The following is a 22,579-nucleotide window of genomic DNA, read 5'->3' on the forward strand; positions in this document are numbered from 1 at the left end:
TAAAATTATATTTCTTACCAATGATTTCGTTACGAGTTGATAACACATAAAGAATGGAGCTAGGGAAACAGCAGGAGGTCACGTTAAAAAAGAGATTCCTCTGTTCATACACATCATACCATTTAGTATCATTGCTGTGTGATTGGGACTCATAGGTATCTTTTCTTAGGTTTATTCAATGTTTCATGAAAAAGCTATTTTTTAAAGTATTTCTACAATAAATTAATGAAACAAATGATTTCTCTTATGATTGGCCACTTGAAAGCTGCCAGAAAGATCCACCAAAATATTAGGTATATTTCTCAAAGTTTAGCTACAGCTTTATGGGTGTGCTTCATAACAGAATAAGTTTCTGGCACATGACACATCGCCAGTGCCATTCAATTCTGAAGCTACACGGCATCTTTCAAATTTGAGGTCTGTCAGTGGTGACCCTTTAATTATACCTGTTGGGGAGGAAGCCTGCTCAGTGTTTAATGTTACTCTGAATGATCTTGGTTAGTGCTGCTACTCTTCTGAAGACAAAGGCAACAGGGGGAGGATTGTGGGAGCAACACCCAGGCTCATGATAATTAGGGACCAATGGGATTTGTTGCAAAATGAGGAGAAATACATAGTTATTTATAGGCATTTGTTTGTGTTATCAAAAAGATACAGTAAACCAAAAGCTAACAAAAAAGATTGTATAGAAAGTGCAGAAATGGGCTGTAGGGGGAAAGCGCTTGAAATTAGTCTCTCTCAGTGTCTAATTTCTGATGTTTAGAATTTGATTTTGGACCACGTTTGTTTGATTTTTGAAGCATGTAAATGTAGGTGTTGTAAAACATTTGTATTAAAGAAAGAGTAGTCCTTAAAATCTAAAATAGACGGAAACAAAGATGGTGGCACAACCACACAGAGAAAAATGTTGCAAGTGATTTTGTAGCACAATATATTGATTATGTATCCTTACTGGATTATATTATAAAGATTAAAATGATCACACAAATTTTAGACTGCTTTCAGCAAACTTAAGGTTTGTAGCAATATTAGTATGGTCATTTTGAAATTATTTTTATGGATTGTATGACTATCATTATATCATAGGATAAAGCAAATAAGTAATTAAGTTTATATGATTAGGAGTTAAGATTGTCAGCATAAGAAAAAGGAGGTTCAAAGATAAATTTAAACACTTAACTAGAAACCCTGTATTTTTAAATTTGAACAGGAAATATATATATGTACCTGTGATGTGCACTCCTAGAATCTACATTATACCTCTGAAATACAATTTTACCTCACAGAAGTGACTCATTTCAGGTCTGGGTTAGAAAATGTTCAAGACCAGCTTGGGGACATGATGGGGACATGACAGAGAGCAAGGTTTCCTATCAAAGACAAGCAGAGTTACACATGGACTTAAGCGCCGTCTCAATGGAGCACACACTGGCCAACAGTAGGAGAACTTCAGCCTTAGAGCAGTAATACTCAAAATGCATGAAAACACATCAATTATATAAAAATCCATGAATATATAATAGTGCAAAAAGAGAACTCACTGTGACCATTGAAGATTTCTAGGGCACCAGTTCACTATTTGGAAAACGAATACCTGCTTGAATGGTACTTTAGAATGAATTAAATGTTAATAAACAGTTCTTGATGAGAGAATTCCAATGGTTAAGGGCAGACATTCTCCATAAAATCAACATCATCGATTGGTTCTAGGCAGTGAACATGAGTGGCTGCTAAAACCGTTGAATGACAGATTGATGAGAAACTTGTTAGAGGAAGATTAGGCTAACATCAGCTGAACCCACTGATCAATCTTAGCATCACCAAAGGATCAGTCGGTCTGTATGTACCTTCTGAAGTGACACACTCAGAAGGACACAGAACAACCACCCATGTAATAATCTGCAGAAAAGATTTCCATTTAATGAAACCTTTAGAATCTGTCAACTGGTTTACATGAAATAGAGGACATGAAGTTTCATGTTAAATGACACAACATGGATGCAATCATTCAAATCCAGAAAATAGGAATTTCTTTGGGACAAATGCTTCATTTTCCTCAACAAATAAACAGCAGTAAAATAAAAACTGGTTGGTAGGTGAAAATGTTCTCTGTTTAAAGAGACTCAATGGTCATATCAACCAAATGAAATGTGAGGAATTTATTTAAATTGCAACTCCAATTAACCAACTCTAAAAGGATGTTTTTGATGTAATGAGGGAACTAAGTCCGAGTATTAGCTATTGCTAAGAAATTAATATAAATTTCATTTGGTGTAAGGCATTATTTATGAGTAATAATACTGAATCATACAGAGATGAAAAATACAGTAACAAATTAACTTTAAAATAAAAGTGGTGGATAGATGAAAAGTGTTGATAATTGTTGAAACTGGGAGGTTGGTACATGAGGGTTATTTATTCTGCTGTTCTCTTTAGTCCTAGCAGGTTTAGAAATATTTATAATAAGTTAAAAGAATGGGTTTAGGCTTTAATAACCAATTTTTGCTCAAAGGGAACTGGTGTATACTCTTTGGGTTAGAATGACATCTTACAGTCTTAAAAATTTCTCGTCTGTCTTTTAATACTCTGACACCTGGCCATAGTCATTGGCCATTTAAAAAAATCCAGAAAGTCAGAATAATAGCCAGCATCACTATGTCCTAAGCACTTTATATTTAGTGGTTTATTTTAACATTCAAACAATGCTGGGAGCCGGTGTGGCAGAGATGGCTAGTCGGCAAGAATATTCATGCTCCCATTCCACAGTGTAGATTTGTGTGGGGAAATTGCTACCTGTTCAGGACTACATTTCTAGTCCCTTTTGCATCAAAGTGTGGCCATGGGACTGGTTCTTACCATGGAAACGTCAACAAGAGTGAGGAGCATCACTGCTAATGTAGGAGGGTAAGTATTGTTGTGCAGTGCTTCGTGTTTTCACTTCCTTCCACCTGCCTCCTCCTCAGTTGCTGTTGAGATGACATTAGGACACCCCTGAAGCCCCAGGAATGGTGGAATCACAAGACGAAATCAGCTTGTGTCTCTGAGTCACTGGAAGAAGGAAGTTGCCTTAAAGATCTCCCCAGTCAGGAAGGGTTACATTGAAATTTGTGTTAGCCAGAAATCTACTTATTGTGTCAAGTCACTGAGATTTGGGGATTGATGTTTGTTATAGAAAATTACCTATCCTAATTAATAGAGGTGTGTATTATCATCCCTATTTTTAAATAAGGAAACCAAACCGTAGAATGCTGAATAACCTGCCTACAGAACAAAATGACAGAGCCAGGACCTGGACCTTGGTCCACTAGTCCTTAAACGTATGCTCTTAACATTCCATGGTCCTGGGGCTTTCTGGTGGATGCCCTGTGATCTCCACTCCAGCAGCCTTATTACTCCTTATGTTGTATCTCAAGTCCTGGCTTCAAAGTCTGGATCACTTTTCAAAATTTTTCTTAGTCTTCAAACCAAGGCTTCTCCAAATCATATCCTCTTATTGCCCTTCTCTTTTCTTCTCTTTTTTCTTTCTTTCTTCACTGTGAGCTAATTTGTTTCTTAGAAATAAGGTAGCCATGAGGATTCCCGCTTTAAGAACTTGAACTGCTGGTTATTTACTAAGCAAAGGCTTTGTTACTGGAAAAGCTTCCTCAGGGCAAATACAATGTCATGAGCTAATTATTTTATAAATACCTACATGGACTAGTTGTTCTTAACATTTTGAGTAGTTCTCAAAGGGTGGTCCCAGGACCAGCAACATATGTGTCATCAGTCTCTGGGAACTTGTTAGAAATGGAGATTTTCAGAGCACAGCCCAGACCTACTGAAGCAGAAACTCTGGGATGGGTCCCGGCAAGCTGTCCTTTAACAAGCTATCCAGGGGATTATGACACATGCTACAATGAGAAAACCATCGACTCAGCCATCCACTTTAATAAAACTCTGCTTGGAATTAAAACAAACCATGAAACAAAACAAAACAAAATGCTTTGTGCCTTCAACATTAAATTTTATCTTTCAAGGGACTCTTAGAAATTCCCTAAATGTCTCTATAAGCACATGGGCCTTATAGTTTGCCTGCCCTAACTCTTAGAACCATTTCCCCTTTCTTCTGCATTCTCTCTTCACTTCATTTTTGCAGCTTTCCCCCCCATCTCCTTTCTCCTTCTCTTGTTTTTTGTTTCTTGTTTGTTTGTTTGTTTTTGTCATTGTGGCTGCATCTCCCTGAATTCCCTTTGGTTTTGCTCTATCTGCACTAAATTCAGACTCCATTTTGCTGCATTTTACTCTCTGCCTTTCCACCTTTATTTTCATTTGCTGTTCCATGAAGGCTGCACATTGCAAGGTTGCCTGTTTCCTAAGAACAAGACTCAAATTATCGACATCACTAAGTGGTCCCACCTTGACCTGCTGGCCATGTACGTCACGGACGTCCTTGGTTACATCTCCATAATGCCTACTCTACTTTTTTTTTTTTAAATGGGAACCATCAATGCAGAGAGTTTACGTAATTCTAATTCCTGCTTGTGGCACACTGTTATCATCTGTCTGTGCAAAGTCTCTCTCATTTAATTACTTATTTATTTGACTTTATTCCTGTTACTCTCATTTTTCTCTTTTTCAGAAGCAACCACTTCTACTAGGTTTGATAGATATATTTGTGAAATAGGTCATTTTAATGTATTTTTGTTTTAAATTTAAATAAATGGTATTAATAAGATCCTGTTTCTTATTTCCACAGCACACTGTTTTTAAGAGTGCTCCATGATACTGAGCATAGGTCTCTTTTGTGGTTTCTGGATAGTGGATAGTACTTGATGGTGTACAACCAGCATACTTCACCTATTTTTTCCCTTCTTTCACTCTCAAAAACAAGGCTACTTAACTTACTATGAAAATGTCCTTTGTTTGCATAGAAAATAATGGGTCTTGGCAGAATAGAACAGGAAGCCTATTACGCTAGTGGGCAGAACAAGGCCTGGCTCAGTGGTGCTTCTTGGTTTTCACCATGAATATGTGACTGCTCCAACTTGGATTTATCAGCTTGTTATTTTTAGGTCTCTCTCCCTTAAGTATGTGGTGCCTCAGAATATTTCTTTCTCTTTATCCTCAAATGAAGAGTGCAGAGGACCATTCTTCCAAGGACTTATTTTTAACAGAGTTCTCCATCTGTTTTTTCCTTCCCAGTGGCAAATGGACACATTCTCGTCTGTTCAGTTAAATTCTGGCTTTCATAAAAAGTGTAATTCCAACAGTTTTTTCCAACATCAGTAAATTCCTGGGCAGTTGGAGTTACACATGTTTCATGAGTAAGAATTGAGAAATGTAATTTAATCCCCCCCAAAAGTAATTAAAAATAGGAAATTAAAAACTGTGCATCAAAGGAGATTTTAATAATTTTCCTTTTTAAAAACACTTTGACTCAGCATACAAGAGAATCAAGAGAATATTGCTAATGATAATAAAAATTAAAAAAAAACTTTACTACTTGTCTTAAAAAAATGTACAGATTTATCTTACATATATTATTTGATTTAATGATTGTGTGGCCATGATCTGTTTCCTGGAACACTGCCTGATACAGAGCAGGTAATCACAATTATAATTTTCTGGTAGATATTTTTGGCTTATTTTGGAAGTGGAGAACTAAACAAAGAAATAATCAGTGACTTTTACAAAATTGCAGCAATAAATTGTAGAATTAGACATCTATCCTGCCTTTTCTGACACAAAAGCCAGGAAATAAATTTAATTTTAATTGTATGTACATTCCAGATGACAGTTTCTTTGTGACTATTACTCTGCCACCCAAACTCATTTCAGATATTGGATGTTAAAACATTGGAGGAGAAACACAATTTTGGGGTAGTGTGATCAAATGGTGTTCATCGTCATTCAGCAGTAAGTCTAGGATGACAGAGGAGCTCTTTTCTCATTTTTGGTTACATTCATTAATTACTGCTTATTTCTTTCTGTTTTTACTTACCTTACTACGTTGACAAATTTAACCATTTGATAGAAATGTGCCTGTTGATTGCCAACTCCTCAAGAGATCGCCAAAAAAAATCTACTGGTTAAGCAAAGCTACGTTTATTACTTCTTCTGAAGTAAGAACCAACACCTCTCTAATAGAGTCACAGTAGTGTCTCAAAAGGAATGTAAGGAAAAGATATTTCTAAAAGTTATGGAGTCTGACTCGAGTGGTTTAGGATCTTCCCAGGCAGGACACTGATTAGGACTGAGCAAGTTTTGTGCTATGATAACTTCAGGTTGATGGCAGTGAGACAAGAGTGCTGGGGCGAGTCTTGGTACTAGAGCTGCTACTTGATATGCATGTTGTTTGCCGGGTGAGCAATAGATTGTCTTGAAGGGAGAGTTGTTTTCCCAGATGAGTGAACTATTTTCCCAGACAAATCAGTTGCAGGAATTTTCTGAAACAAAGAGTTATATTATTTATCAGTTGACTGGCTTGTATTTCTGGGAAAGAATTTCCTAAAACATGTAGTGAAGTCATGTTGACACAGGTGGCCTCAGTTCTCTGTCTAGAGGTTAATTTAAGTGGTTGTAGGTAGTCTCAATTCTCAACTCTTGCTTCCTGTTCCCCAGAATTTGTTCTTCAATCTGAGTTGAGGAAGTGATCAATCAGATCTACAACCATTGTTTAAAAGATGGCAATCAGGTATCAAGTTTCCAGTGGTGGGGATTTCAACCTCCATAAGCAGCACATTTTCCTGCTCTTTTTGTTGGATGATTATTTTCAGAATCACTTAATGGGACTGCAGTGGCACAATGGCATTTTAACCTCTAGAGATCTCACCTTTGAGAGCAATAGACAGGCAAATATGACCAGGATATTTATGGCCAGAATTTGTAGTCTACTTCTGATCCAGAAACCAAGAGTGGTCACTTAATTGAAGAGAACAAAACATATCCCCGATCTGAAGAGCTGACAGAGAGCTGTGCAGGAATAAACCAAGTGACCTAATCCTTTAGTTCATCCCTTCTTTGCTTTCTTGTTTGTTTTTCATACCAAGAGGTCTCTAGCAATGTAAGTACAATATTCTTCCCCTAAGATGCACATGTTTTCAGTTAAAAAAAGAAAACCAGAATTGTATCTGAAGTGGCCTATTTTGATTCACTTTCTGTACAATTTTATGCAAATTGCAAGGGAGGAATTCTATGGATATGTTGACATTTTCTTTTGCTGTGACACTTTGTGCTGTAACATAGAAGCTGGCTGCATAATTTGTAAGACTTAGGAAATAAAAATGTGAAGCACCTTGTTCAAAAATCTAGAAAGATGTGTAATTAAGCATATCAAATATAATGCTTTAAAAATGTTGTTGTTTGTAAAACATACTAGGGGTAGTAGTAATACGTGTGTAACAGCTCATAAGAATGTTCAACACGTGCTTGTGCCATACCGCGATTTACCCTGTATAAAATGCATTTAACTTTGGGAGGCAATTGAGCTTTTGGGATTTATGGCTGTCCAGGGTAGAAAGAAATTGGGTTGTTAAGAGAGGAAGGAGCAGAGGGTACTGGAGAAGCACGGAGAGGGCAGAAGACAAGTGGGATAGAGGCTGTTCCATTCAAGTTGTGTTTTGGGAGATCTAAAGTAGATACATTTGAATTCTTCTCATTTTCCATGTGTCTTGGCAAAGAACTCTTTTTAGGAAACAGTTTTTGAATCTGAATTTGTTTGGGGTGTTTCTTCATCCAAAGAAAATTTCATCCAATGGGTGCTTTCAGTCTTACTCCCTTCTTCTTTTAAGATGCTTCTGTTGTGAACAAGTTTGCTGATATTAAAAATTATCCCAAATATCCACTGTATTGTCTTAACTACCTTTGGTGCAATTAGGCAACTTAGAAAGATAAGCATTGGGGTTAGTGCCAAACCAATGTAAGAAATAGAAATCTGGCCCAGAGAGTGTATTAAGTTACATTGAGGTGAACTTGATGAGTATCTGCTCTTCGCTGGTTGGATAAGCTCCCGTTGCACTTTGTGTCTTAGCCTCCAAATTAATAGTTGGCTCTCTCCAATCGGAGACTAATGAATGGGCATTTCTTTGTAGATGGACTGTTCCAAGAAGAGAGCTCTTTCAGAACCATGCTCTCATGAACAAAACAGGACAAGGTGGAGGAAGGTTTTTGTAAGATATTGGTAGGCGACCCAAGGCAATGTTTGTCCTATAAGGACATTAGTGCGATGAGCCCTTCTGACCTTGTGAACCTTTGGGGTCTGACTGAGAGATGGACTTACCTATTCTCCTCCCTATGAACTTCCCCACCTAGGTTTACTATAAAAGATGATGAGGACAGATAAAGACAGTCAATAGTGTTGTCAAAAGCTAAGCAGATTTCTACCAAGAAAACATATTTTAAAACTTGAGTAGATAACTAAAGGATTTCTATACAGGGTTCCTCATTTCTAAGAGATAAACTCAGAATTTGAGGATGCAAAGAAAACAAACAAGAGCTCAGATTTGACACCAGGCTTACATTTCCTTCACAGGTGGAAGGGGAGCTTGCTGTTTCCAAATCAAAGGCCTGGAGCTGCAGTGAGCAGCGGTGGTGACTCTCAGCTGGATCACAGGGGCACGTCTAAGATGGTTACTGCTGACTCCTTAAGTGAGTACGTTTAAGTGTTACGTTTACATGCTAAATTTCTTAGATGTACTGCAGTGAGCAAGAATACTACCTCAGCAGTCTTAGTTTCTCAGAGGGGAGACATCAAGGAAGAATATGTGTACACCTTTAGGGTCTATGCTCAAGGAGTTTGAGATGGGCTTTCCAAGGAAGAGAATTGATGGAGGGTGGACGGAGTTTGTGACATAATAAATAATTTAGGATTGGTACACAGAGTAAGATGAGGGTCCTGAGTCATCTTGTTAAAGAAACTTCTGTGTATTTTTCCCACAAATTTGTCGAAACAGGCATTTGAGTATAGAACCGAGTTCTACACTTGTCGACAAAAAATTGATCAGTCAATCTAAGAGAGAAATGGGAAATTTAATTCCAGCCAAATTGAGGATTATAACCTGGGAAAAGCCCTTCAGAAAGCTCTCAGAACTATTCCATCTGTTAGAAGTCAAGGCAGAGTTATATGAGTTTTGAGACAGAGGGCTGCATTTTAAAGATGTATTATTGACAGTTTACATAATCCTAGCCTAAGCATCATCTTGACCCCTTACAAGATCAAGAAGGAATGCTATCTTTCAAGGAATTATCTTGTTGATGCCAGGAGAATGCTGTTTTTTATGGTTGAGCAGGTATTTCTGCCGATGGAAGTTTCGGTCGAAGCGTAACGCAGATACACAACGTACAGTGGAGGGAGAAAGGAGACCAAAGGGCAGAGAAGAATTTTTTTCTGTTTGAATTTTTCTTGTCTTACCATAAAATATGAATTCTATTACACACTAAATATCTGTGAAATTGAGCAGGTATTTTAGGAGAAGCAGAGCACATTAACAAATGATAGATTATTTAGTGAATGAAAAGTCCACATAATTAACACGTATCATAATTACATGTCCTCTTTGGTTTCTTTGTATCAGCCCAGAGGTATTTTAAATATAGATATAGATATAGATATAGATATAGATAAAATTGAAGTATAGTCAGTTTACAATGTTGTGTCAATTTCTAATGTATAGCATAATAGTTCAGTTTAAATATATTTTAAACATTAATTCTGTAAATGTTAACTTTGTGATTGATCGGATAAAATGGAATGAAAACAGAAAACAGGACAAAGAAATTGCTGAATAAATGAGTTGTAAAGTTTAAAAACATTGATTTGGATTTGAGTTAGAACAAAGAGAAAGAAGTCAGACTGTAACTTATTTTTTCCCAGGCGCAGAGCCCCAGGGAAAAGTAACCAATAGCCCTTTTCTCGGTGTGGTCTAACTTGCTCCTTGTGGAGTCTCCAGGGCTCCTAAGGTCTGACTCCATAAGCTTTATGTGTGTGTGTGAGCCAAGTTCTCCTGGTTATTATGCTGTGTCATCCTCAGCTCTTAGAGATCCTATTGGTGACGCATGCTCATGAGGTTTCCTGTTGTCTCTACTGTCGATGCCCAACGTGAGTGCTGGCACCGGTGGTGTGTGCCAGGTCCTCTCCCAAAGCCGTCAGCACTGTATCTTCTTCTTGTCAGCGCCACTTACAAGTTGCAGTACTGATGTGCAAAGATCTTTCATCACCCTGCCTGTATGTTCCTCTTAGCCTCGTGGTTACTTAGGTATTTAGGACTTAAAAACAGTTATTTTAGCTTTTATTCTCCCTAGATTTCAAATGTGTCTATGGTGATCTTGGCTGGAACAAATCTAAATGTGATCATAGTTTTCTCTCTCTCTTCTTTCTTTCTTTCTTTCTTTCTTTCTTTCTTTCTTTCTTTCTTTCTTTCTTCTTCCTTCCTTCCTTCCTTCCTTCCTTCCTTCCTTCCTTCCTTCCTTCCTTTCTTCCTTTCTTTCTTCCTTTCTTCCTTTCTTTCTTTCTTCCTTTCTTTCTTCTTTTCTCTCTCTTTCTCTCTTTCTCTCTCTTTCTTTCTTTCTTAACTACAGTCTTGTTGTTGGGCCATACACGATGCTTCACTTTTATTTTCAGGATGTGGTGTTCTCCAGAATTATCTTCAGCCCCTCAAGCAGGTAGACGCCAGGCACGGCATCCTGCCTGTGCTTAGCCATGCTGTGATATATCTGAATCCTAAGGGTGAGCCAATAGCTTAAGCAGGGGCTTAATCATTTCCAATTAAGAGTGGAAGATGCTTCCCTTGGAGGGATGCCTGGGTAGAGGTTCATTCATGAGATTTTGAGGGATAGGACCCAGGGGAAAAGGGTGTGAAATCTGATGCTATCAGAGGTTGCTGGAAAGAATAATTCTGTTGGGGTATAAAGCTAGCAAGTAGAGACATACAGGAAAAATGGATGTGGGGCGAGAGGATGGCTGTTGAGCCCCTGGGATGCGACCCGCCAAGTGTGGGTCCTTCGCTTCATGCAGGGAAGAATTCAAGAGCGAGCCACAGTTGAGTAAAAGTAGATTTATTTAGAGAAATACATACTACGTAGAATGTAGACTGTTTTAAAAGGCAAGAGAAAGACCATGAGGTGTGGGGGTTGGGTGCTCAGGTTAAAGTAAAAGTAGGTACACACTGCATAGACAGAATGGGGGCCGTCTCCGAAGATGAGGGTGTGGAGAGAGGGGACCATGAGGCATGATGTTGCCAGTTTTCCTGGGCTCGGTAGCTTTATATGTTAATATAAAGGAAGGACCAGTCTAACTAGTCTGGGGAAGGGGCTGGGATTCCCAGGAAGTTGGCCATTTCCCACTCTTTGACCTTTGGTGGCTGGCCTTGGGACTGCCATGGCGCCTGTGGGCGTGTTACTCACCACGCTAATACATTACAGTGGGGTATGATGAGGCTCAAGCTCTACTAGAAGTCAAGTCTCCCACCATCTTGAGCCTCAAGGCCTCCTGGGGGTTGAATCTTTTGCCATTCTGGTGTTAATTGCTGTGTTATTCTTTGAATGGCTATCTCCTGCCCCCTTCCCTCCTGTCTCAGTTCTTTCTTCAGAGACATGGGTGTTTGGAAGAGAAAGAAACACCTGAGGCAGAGTGAGAGCATGGGAAATGAACTTTCAGATTCGAGAGAGCTTTTAGATGCCTCCTAAAATATGGCATCTAAAAGAATCTGGGCAGTCACACGACTTTAGACAGAAGTCAGTGTTTCCTCCTACTTCTTTCCTCACATTTGAGATAAAGGAGTATGAGTTAGGGACTGTCCAAGTTTCCATTCGGTTGCGAATTTCAATTCTCAACAAAGAAACCACGTTACTCTGCTAAACTCGGTGGAGTCAGATTCTAACCGTAAGATATATCTGACCTTCATATAATTTGTAATACAGAAATTCCTTACTTCAATCAAGTAGTTTTCTTTCTTAGTACTCTACTTGGTTGACTAGGTATGGAATAAGATGCCTGAAGGCGCAGCAAGAAGAACGCCAGATGAGGAGTGGGGCTGCTTTCTAGGGGTGTCTGAGGCGTTTAATCAAGGTGGTGGAAAAGTTAGAGACACCTTTGGTTACCGTAGTCTGATTCCTACTACAGGAATTTTATAGAAATGAAGCAGACACATTTCAGGGAGTGAAAACTGCAGCCAATATAATTTTGTGTCTTTGTGCTAAAAAATTCTGGGACCAAACATATTTTCCATCATCTGTGCAAAATAATACTGGGGCTAGGGAAAAATAACTTAGACACTTGCTCCAGGGAGTACTTTCTCCTGGACGATAAGATTGTGAACCAATGTAAAAAGCAGTTTGATCATTGAGCCTTGTTTCAAGACCTTAGCTTTGCTGTACCCTATAATCCAATGCCCTTGTATTATAAACTTCCCCCAATCTCAACTATTCTCTGCCTCGCAAGATTTGCCTTAAGATCTCCTGGTCCAAGCCCAGTGGACATCCCCTCTAATTTCCTCATTTGAGACACCACCGACATTGTCAAAGTGACGGTCTCTCTTTTCTGCAGTAAGTCTCACAAACTTGGCTTCGTGTGATGAATAGACGTTGCTGGTGCTATCTGGGGACTTCACTGTTCACGTAACTTATATTAATCTGTAAGCTAAATGGTTAGTCTACATTATAAATTTCATTGTAGTTAGTGTTTCCACATCTAGAATCACTTTTCTAAAAATCTTTATCTGTATTGTGAAATGTTCAAACTCTTGTCCACAGAAATATCGTTTTCATATATAAAGATTTTTTTAACACTTCCAGCTTGGTTTATCTCTAAAAAACGAGGATTCTGTAGTTATTTGCCCTTAAGTGAAATAGGAAAGAAACAAAAAACAGTGAGAAGCTTTCTCTGTCAAATCCTCCTTACACATTTTTTCGTTTCCCCTCTATTAACTCTGTCCTAGGGTTGAGAAGTCAGCTTCCTGAACTTTCATTTACATACTGCCCTGAAACTTGGACTCTGGTTGCAGCTTGTTAAATTTATTGACTCCAAGTCCCTTGAGCTATTGAAGACTCTGACTGACTGTGTCTGAGAGATGCCACTTGGAGTCAGTTGAAGCTTTTTGCTTTCTACCATTTTCACCATGAACAATTTATCTTACCTAGTTTTCCTTTTAAAAAAGAAAAACACTTATTCCAATATACTGGTTGTTTCATTTGCTAAAATATACAAACATGAAGGAGACATGACTCTGGAGAAAGCGCCAGGGTGTGTCTACGACAGAGCTGTCCGAGGAGTTCACCACAGGCTGGCAGTTTGGACGGACAGGGTCCTTGGCTGCAGCCAGCTCTGTGCTCGAGCTAGTGAGTCAGCATGAGATTTGTTTTCTAACAGCCTCAATACTTCCTTTCTGAAAGGAAGCCCTGAAGTTTAGGCAGTCAATCTATTTCTGAACAGTGGATATAAAATAAACAAGAAAGCGAAGGAATAGCAACATAACCAAATTTCCTCAGGATCCTGATTGACTTTTCACAGTGCTCAGGAAGGTGGGTTTGTTGTTGACTCCACTGAAGTTAGCCCCACACCCTCTGCCTCCCAAGACTGGGTGGGGGAACATGGGATGCTCCCATCATGACAGGCCTGCCTCTGTGCTCTGAGCCCTTAAACACTGCGAAGGAATGTTTGCGTTAGCTTCCTCGCAGTGACGGAGTCCTGGGGCCAAGTGGCGGAGAATCAGTGGCTGGGATGGGTATATAAACTTAGCTGCTTCTCTGAACATGTGTTTTTACATTGGGACCTACAGAATGAACTGTGTAGAGTAAGTTAAAGCTAGACTTCGTACATGAAGAAACACGTTTTGCCATCTTGTTTTCTTGTGTTCCATTTATGTTCCTCAGAGATGATACTGTTTATTTTTTCTTTATCCTATTTGTATCTTTCCCCCCTTTTTATATCCGAGTTATCTCTGTTCTTGCCATGTGAGTGCAGAAGAGAAGGCACATCAAGTCATGCCTTTACCAGCCATGACACTTGATTGGTAATTTTGCCAAGTTCTAAAATTATTTCAACCAGTAACTAACATTTTGAAATTAAAAGTTGTCATCTAAAAATTCCAACTTCGTGCCTCTGTTAAAAAAAACTGGATCATCTCAAAATACTGGGTTTACGTTCTCACATGGCAACAACTGCCTGGGCCGTGGAGGCTGGGGTCTTTCTGTAGGACCTGTGTTATCCACTCCCTCAGCATTGCCACCACTTCCTGTTTTCCATTACATCCCATCGGATTCATTCTTTGCATTCCTTGCGATTCCAATACTTGGCCACTGCAAGTATTGGAATTTACATTCTTGACACAGTAAGGGGAGGACAGCATTGAATGAGGCTGGTGAGTTCAGCTGTATCAAGATCATATAGAGCCCTGGACTTGGGATTTTTAGATCAATGGTCTTAAGCAGAGGAAAGCAACCTCGTGTAATTAACATAATAGTACCATTAAGTAAATAGTTTATGCTTACTGTAAAGGTGAGAAGATTGGCATTCAGAGGGTTGCAGAATCTCTTCCAAGTTCACTGAGCTGCTGTGACTAGAGGTACAAGTTTCCGATTCCAAAACACATAGACTTTCTGCTGTCCGATGAACACAACTCTCTAATGAAACTGAAGATCATTTATCAGATTACTGTCAAACTAGCCATTGAAGTGAATGGTGAATAAAAGTTGGTCCTTGTATCTGGTGCTATAACTGATTATATTTATTTTGTGTTGGGTTAGAATCAGAGAACTATAGACCAGGCAGAACCTGCATTTAGAAATCAAGTGAAGAGGGGAAGTGTAAGGGACCAGGAAGTAGTTCAGACCCTGTAATAAAATGACCACATCCCATGGAATTTAATCATAAAAACTGAATTCTAAGCCAGTGTGCCAATATCTTCATTTCTCATGATCAATAGATTTGTTAAGAATGACTGAACAATATTTTATGGTTAAGGTCAGTTGCATTGGTCCAAGAGGGTGAATGCTTTCAAGAAACTGAACTACAGAACAGAAGTTTGCATAGACATTGTGGATGTCAAATAAAGGGGTTGCTTTAGATGAAAATTCCTTCCATCCTTCCCTCCTCCTTCCCTCCCTCCCTCCCTCCCTTTCTGCTTTTCAAGAATACATATTGAGGCTCTGCTCTGTCCATGATTTTCTGCCAGCATGGGGGACATGATGGTAAATCAAACACATATTGACATATTCATATTCACATAAATAATTATACGGACTATGATAGGAGCAAGAAGAAAAAACATATAAGGTGTTGTGAGAATTTAATTATGTAACCTCACTTAGACTGGTGTATTAGATGACTCTCTTACAATGTGGCATTTAAGGTAAATCTGGGAAGAAGAGTAATAGTTTGTCGGGTGAAGGCTGGACAACGGAACTGTTCTGTTAATAGTAATAGTAGGCATTACAGCTCAGAAGGAAAATTTTGGAAGATTACTGTTGCTGACATGTCCTGAGCAATCAGAGAATGGCACAACTGAGATTGTGAGATAAAATGTAGGGCACCCAGTTAGAGTCACATTTCGTATACGCAGTGGATAATTTTTGAGTCTGAGAAATACTGTTTATCTGAAAACCCAGACCTGACCTGAGTCTGGAGAGAAACAGAGCAGCCAGATGAAGCAGGAGGTTGGAAAGTGCTCTAAGAACTTTGATTTTGTTCTCAGTTCACTGAGAATTGGTTTGAGCAGGTCAGAGATATGATTTATGCTTTAAAATTTTCACTCGTCTGCTCTGTGGAGAGTGGACCAGAAGGGCAAGAATGGAGATAGAGAGGTAGTAATGAGGTGGTTGACAGAGTTCAGTTTAGAAAAGGCGGTGTGTTGGCCTGGGATTGTGGCAGTCATGCTGCAGGAAAGTGGTTTAGATCTGGAGATTTTGTGGGAATAGAATCAGGAAGACTTGGATGAGGGGCAAAGAGGAGATGCAATCATCCCAGATAATTCAGGTGGGAGGAGAGAGGGAGCATATACTAAAATGTAGACATGTCAATCTTTGGAGAATGTTTGAAGGGGGATTTTCACAAGTTAGTATTTGTCCGCGTTGAATTTGGGATGCTGGAAAGATGTCCAAGTATAGATGTCAAGTTGGCAGATGGATATGTAGGTCTGAGGCTGAGAAGAGAGCTATGGGCTAAAAATATAAATCTGTCTTCAGTCAGATTATAATAGAACGGAAGTAACAGAGTTGGTTGCTTTTTTTGTTTGGCTTACTTAAATCACTCTCTTCTGGTTACTTCATTCTGAGAATGTACCTTGTGCTTTCGATGGATAATTGGGAGGCAATCTGGTTTAATCGCAAAATATTTAAAGAAACATCTCCTAGGGTGAGTTATGATAAAAATGGCCATCTGTTATCTTTTGATTTTCTGTTTCTTTCTGTTTCCAAGGGTGATCCTCTAAGTTTGTCCTTCTGTTTGGGAGAGAATGATAGCCCATGTGCCACCCCTTGTCCTCTGCCGTTCATGGACCAGGGCATCAGGCTGATAATTCCTGAGATAGTGTGCAAGGTAGCTTGAAGGAAGGAGAGACAGGAAGATTTACAGTTTAATTTTTGCAAATCCAGGTCAAAATAGATTGGAAAGTAAATAAAAGGAACGAATTTGAGAGCAATTTCAGGGGACTGACAGAACCTCAAAGCTAACTGAAGATGTGCTCTAAGGACAGAAGATGACTCAAGAATTTTTCTTCTTGTGTTTTTCTTCCACACATCATAGAACTAAAACACATGATGCATTTCTCAAGTTATTTCTACCACTAACTCAAGTAAAGAGGCTGGCTGGCTAATGGAAAATTCCAGAGGGGAAATTTAGGAATTTCTGAAAGCTCTGGATACAGCTGTTGGATCCAGAATTATAATGGGACCCAGAAAGCCTGAATGCCACCTTATCTGAATGTGGAGACAGACTGCTGTCTCAAGGCACTGTTTTTTGGAATGGTAGGAGATGTCCATTCACTACGATCCCTTAGTTTAAAAATTATCATGGACATGAGAACATGAAATTGGGGAAGATTAAAAGTGGTCAAAGTGATATTTGTTTTTCTCATTCCTTTTCTTTCTCTGTTTTTGAGATTAAAGTACAGAATTATCAACGAAGCTTTATTTACCTATACTGTTCATAATGAGAAAAGTCATAAAAAAGATAGATTTTCTTGCATATTTTAAAAAACTTTCCCGAGTACCCATTATCTTTATTAAGTAGAAAAGTTTAGTTGTGTACATTGTGGATTGTGTATTATATCATTTTAACTTGAAGGAATTCCAGCATTTTTTGGTTCATTTTTATGAAGCATATGTGTAGCACATTACGTTAAAAACTCTTTAAAATAATTTATTAGTTCCTTTTCAAAGTGCCTCTTTGAGACAGGGAGCTGGAAAGTTTTATATTACACAAATGTTCATGGTCATGTTGTGAAATGAGTGAGTTGCTTGATGTGACTTTTGTCCTTTCAACAGAAATTGCCTATCTCCTTGCGTTAATAGGATTCCAAGTTTAAGTTGAAGAAAGGAAATTACTAAAAATGCAGATCTTCAACAAAATAATAATTGTGGACTTCAAAAATGAATAAATTAAACTTCAACTATTAAAATACATTAGTAAACAATATTTTCATGAGTAATAACTGTATTTTAGAGGGTGTAGGACTAAGACATGAACCAGGAAGAGTGGCTTTGTAGAAGGGGCCACTTAAGATGAAAGAGGAGAATAATTTGATCTTCTTTACCTAAAATCCATATGGCCACTGTCTATTTTTAAAGTATCAAGCAGAACTTGGAGTACTCTGTATAAAAATACAGAAAAGGAGCTAGCATTTGATTAATATTGTCAACAATATCCTCTTACCCCTTGTCGTTAGTCAAGATCTTACTTCAGTAAGTGAAGATTGTTCAGAGTATCTTAAATGTTCTGTGTTCGTGTTGTGTACGGACATTGGATAGAATTTACTATTAGGCCACATCAAAATAACCATGAATCTGTAAATCACTTTCCAGGCTTTAAGGGTCAGTTTAAAGATCTAGCTATCATGGTATCAACCTTTGGTGTCACCTTACATTTTTGACATACATCTTTCCTTAAAATTCTCAAGAATGACATGCCCAGATTAATTTTCCAGGCAGTGCCACAGTTATTTTAGATAAAACAAGTGGCACACTTACTCTTTTTCTGAGATTAAATAACTTGGATAAAAGTTTTTTTATAATTTTCACAAATAATTGCTTTGAGTTCTAAATTCTTAGCTGGAGATGGTGGGGGCAGGGTAGTAGGATGAAGTTAAGAAGCAACTCCCTGAAGTAGCAGATGGGAAGAAAAGATTCATTTTGATGCTTGGAGAGGAGCTCATATGCACATATATTGTATAATAATAGCAATAATAGTAAAAATTACAATAATTTGTAATAATAATAATAATGTAGTCATTTTAGCAGTTTTTTATTCTAATTCAACCCTTACTACACCTCTACAGTATTCAAAATCATATTACATATTTTCTTATACTGTCCTCATGGTAAAATATGGGTGTTACCTTATCATTAAATTTGGATTTAATTAAGCCTTTAAAGGGAGCCTATTCAGAAAGTTTTAGACTCAGAAATGGCAAGAAATTTCTGAGTTCCTACCAACTCTGACATAACTGTAGTTGATAATTGGTTCAATGTATCTGTTATGGGACCTAAGAGTCAACACTTTATGAAATTCTACAGGTGTTTCTGTTTTATAGGCAGATAGCTTGGGTACATTTATGTAAACTAAAACTAATACAAAATCATAGTTGATGTCTTTTTATCAGTTGCTAGGCCAGTTTCTGAGAATTAATTGAATTGATCCTATTTGCCTGTATTTCAGTTCCAGGAGCAACAAATGTGGCATTAAGACCCATTATTAAACTTCTGGTGGTGTTTTAGATTGTATTTGTAGTTTTCTACATCATATCTCTTTTTGAATTATCTGCACCTATAATAATAATGAGTATAATAACACTTTATATTTGAATAATGATGATAAATCTACCATTTGTTGATAGTTTCCCAGACTCTGTGAGATGCTAATCCCCACAGTATCTTGCTAGATATGTATTATTATCACAAATTTTTTGTCTTTTTATATATATAATATATATATATTTTAATTGAAGTATAGTCAGTTTACAGTGTGTCAATTTCTGGTGTACAGCATAATGCTTCAGTCATATATGAACATACATATATCATATATTCATTTTCATATTATTTTTCACCATAAGTTATTACAAGATATTGAATCGAGTTCCCTGTGCTATATAGTATGAACTTGTTGTTTATATATTTTATATGTATTAGTAGTATCTACAAATCTTGAACTCCCAATTTATCCCTTCCCACCTCCCTGGTAACCATAAGTTTGTTTCTATGTCTGTGAGTCTGTTTCTGTTTTGTAAATAAGTTCGTTTGTCTTTTTTTTAGATTCCACATATAAGTGATATCATAGGGTATTTTTCTTTCTCTTTCTGGCTTACTTCACTTAGAATGACAATCTCCAGGTCCATCCGTGTTGCTGCAAATGGCATTATTTTATTCTTTTAATGGCTGAGTAGTATTCCATTGTATAAATATACCACAGCTTCTTTATCCAGTCATCTGTCAATGGACATTTAGGTTGTTTCCATGTCTTGGCTATTGTAAATAGTGCTGCTATGAACATTGGGGGTGCATGTATCTTTTTGAATTAAGGTTCCCTCTGGATATATACCTAGGAATTGTTACAATTTTATACATGACGATATGGTTGGAAGAGGACTCCTCTAGTCAGGGCAGAAGCCAGAATTAGAATGCATGTCTATTTGGCTCTGTAGCCAGAGGTTTTTGTTTTTGTTTTTGTTTTTCTTTTTCTCTACAGTATTAGAATATGTAGAGATTCTAGTATAAACTATACCTTTTTTTTAATAGTTTATAAATCAATTCATAGATATTACCTAATTTATCTTCACAACACCACCATGGGCTAAGTTTGCTAGGAAAACTAACATTAATATTCTGTTTTGAGTTCCAGAGTTTAAATGACTTTCTCAAGTTCAGATATTCAGATTTTTGTTTAAATTCTGGTGATCTAGCATCTCTATTTTCTTCTCCTGCAGACTACTTCAGACTACTTACTACTTTGTACAAGGGACCAGGGAAATATAAAGATATAGAAGATGCTGCTTGGGACTAACAGAGAGGCTTCAGTATGTCATAGGTCACCTACACACTTTTACTTAATAGTGCAAGGAAATACTCTACATGCATAAAGACAGTAAAAGCAACAGAAGTTTAGAGGAAAGACGTGTGTGTGTGTGTGTGTGTGTGTGTGTGTGTGTGTGTGTGTGTGTGTGTCTGATCAGAGAGGTGGGACTTGAGTTGAATTTTAAAGGAAGGGTAACATTTGACATATAGAACTGAGTGGAGATTGTATATTAGGTAAAAAGATGAGAAATAGCTGAATTATTGTTTGGCAGTTTTTTTTCTCTTTGGTAATCCTCCTTGGCAATTAAATTAAAACAAAAAACAAAACAAAACTAAAAAACTTTTGATAGGAACCTCCAGTGAGTGAGTCATTCTTCTCAGATTTAAATACATCTCAGAAGTTCAAAGTTTTTTTTTTCTTTTTTTTTTTTTCAGGATACATTTCTCTTTTGTAATTACACAGGCAGTGATTTTAAAGCATCTGCCGAAAGATTCCAAATAATTGTTTACTTTTGTTTTTCATTACCTGCCATGTAAATGTACTAGCTGCTTTCTATATCATCCCAGGGTCAAATCACTCAGCATTTTAAAACTGTGGGCATTTCATCAGCATTTTGTTTCCTTATGTTAGGCTTGTGTTCTTTCCCTTCCAGTGATTAAACTTTATGTGTTGAAATTTTGAGAACCTTTTGTTCGTGACTCACCAGTCATCACTGGAAGATGTTTCTTATCTTCTAGCAAGATGACTTCTTTTTTTTTCAGAAAAACAGTCTATGGAGCTAGACTATACTTATTATAAATTATGTTTTAACAAATATGGAAAGTTTTTTTTAGCTTTGTTCTTTTAACTCGTCCTCAGGCTTTTGATAATGATAAGCACAGGAAGATAATGTTTTTATGGATGATTATCTAAATCATCAAGAAATTTCCTTATATAGTAGTTCTTCCCCTTCAAGAAAAAAGATTTTTAAAAACATTTCTGCAGGAGCAACGTTAATTTTAGTTAGCGTAAGTTGTGACAATAAACAGCCTTTGAGATTGAGTAAGTTTACCTATAATCATAATATCCTCATTTTATTTTGCCTTACTCCATTCTAGTTTTGGCTCTGTTTCTTTCTCTCTCTCTCTTTCTCTGTCTCTCTCTGTCCATCCACACACACAGGTAAAATACTCATGCTGTTTTGAGTACTGCTTTTGACCATTACTGTGTTATAAAAAAATTTGTTTGGACTTTCTGCCCTTTCTTCATAATTTTATTTTATTGTTTTGCTCTTTTAAATTGTTTGCCTATTATTGGGCAAGATACAAACATGACATATGTTCTCTTTTATTCCTGTTTTTCTTTTCCCTTCGGTCGTGACCTCTCTTCTGATCTTTTGTTCATTTCTGGTAGATTAAAAGTAGGAGTAAAAGGATGGAGCTTATCAAATAAGGAACATTTAAGCAAGACACCTTAATTATGGCCAAGACCAATACTCTGCAGGTACCAATGCAACATTCAGTAGCACCACTTGTGAAAGTTTCTGTGTCCTCATTCCTTTACTCTGAGGAAACATGGTAGCAGAAAGCACATCACTGAATGTGCATCTGGTCCACGCAAAGTCAGAACTTAGACTCGGGTCCCCTGATTTCTCTAAAAGAATGTGATTGGATTTATGGCCTTTGTAATGTGTGAGACTGGCCATGTATTAGGTGGAAAACAAAAGCTAGACTTGTGAGGATTTAGAGATGCTAGCAGATGATTGCTGCAGATTGAGAATCTGGAGAGGAGTCACATATAACCGTACACGCCATTAAAGCTTTAAATGGTGCGAGAAAGTCTGACTGAATAGATATCAACTAAGAGAGGATGAATGGGGTAGAACAGGTTTGCTGGTTCTGCGTCATTGTATTTCCACTTTGCATCTTGTCAACTAGCTAAAGGGTCTAGTTCTCATTTCTTTTCAGTCCTATTGCATCTTAATTATACTATTGTGAATTGAGAATCTATCCTTCACACAGATGTCTACAACTCCATTTTAGTAGTCTTAAAAAAATAACTGGAAATGTGGTAGTGAGGTTGACAGAGGAACCGATTAGTATATTTAATTATTACATTAAACTGTTTTGTCATAGGCTGGCAAAAGATACCTTGATTTCCTCCTATTAATTCTTCTCCCTCCTTTCGAAATTCTGTTTGAGGTGAATTCTGTTGAAATCAGTTAGCATGATGAGATTGAGGAAGCTTTAAAAAAAATTGACTGATGATTTTTTTCATGTCAGGTTCATGTCAGGTTGCACATCTGGCGCTCTCAAAAATTAGGAAGGTGAGAAACATGTTGACTTAATGGAAAGAAAGAACATGGGTCCCTTCATCTGCATTTCATTGGGCGGTGTTTTA

General features: G+C 37.6%; 1 long non-coding RNA gene across 1 annotated transcript in view; it reads left to right on the plus strand.

Annotated features, from left to right (window-relative positions):
* The window catches only part of LOC116665017, a 471,111-nt gene that overhangs the window by 12,656 nt on the left and 435,876 nt on the right, over positions 1-22,579 (plus strand). The window contains exon 2 of the long non-coding RNA XR_004321597.1: positions 8,510-8,625. This is a non-coding gene — a long non-coding RNA (uncharacterized LOC116665017). The remainder of the gene's footprint in view (positions 1-8,509; positions 8,626-22,579) is intronic.

The sequence above is a fragment of the Camelus ferus genome, chromosome 1 (genome assembly GCF_009834535.1).
Source record: "Camelus ferus isolate YT-003-E chromosome 1, BCGSAC_Cfer_1.0, whole genome shotgun sequence".
Taxonomy (NCBI): domain Eukaryota; kingdom Metazoa; phylum Chordata; class Mammalia; order Artiodactyla; family Camelidae; genus Camelus; species Camelus ferus.